We start from the raw sequence: 337 nt of genomic DNA, 5'->3' as shown, positions 1-337 counted from the left end.
CAGGCCCTTGCGAAGGGCGGGCTGCGCTGGGCGGGGCTGGTGCCTGCGGTGCGCCCGGTTGTTGAGTTCCCCCTTGCAGCCGCCCGGAGTCCTCCGGGGGGGGAGCGCGGGAGGGCAGCAGGGATCTCGCCGCTGGGCCTGCTTTCTCCTCAGCGCTCTGGCTGCACTCGCTGCTGTTCATACCCCGGGGAACGTCTACACGGGCAGTGACTGCTGTTTGGTTTTACTGCGCACCATGAGCGCTGCGTGTCCCCGGCGGTGCTGTCGGCGGTGGGAGTGTGGGTGCGGTAAGTGGAGAGCTGCCGTGGGCAGCCGCAGCGCTGGTGGCGGCGGGAGG

This window comes from Gavialis gangeticus, unplaced genomic scaffold, assembly GCF_001723915.1.
Source record: "Gavialis gangeticus isolate Ggan-Ray unplaced genomic scaffold, GavGan_comp1, whole genome shotgun sequence".
NCBI lineage: Eukaryota > Metazoa > Chordata > Crocodylia > Gavialidae > Gavialis > Gavialis gangeticus.
This window is presented reverse-complemented; position numbering follows the sequence as displayed.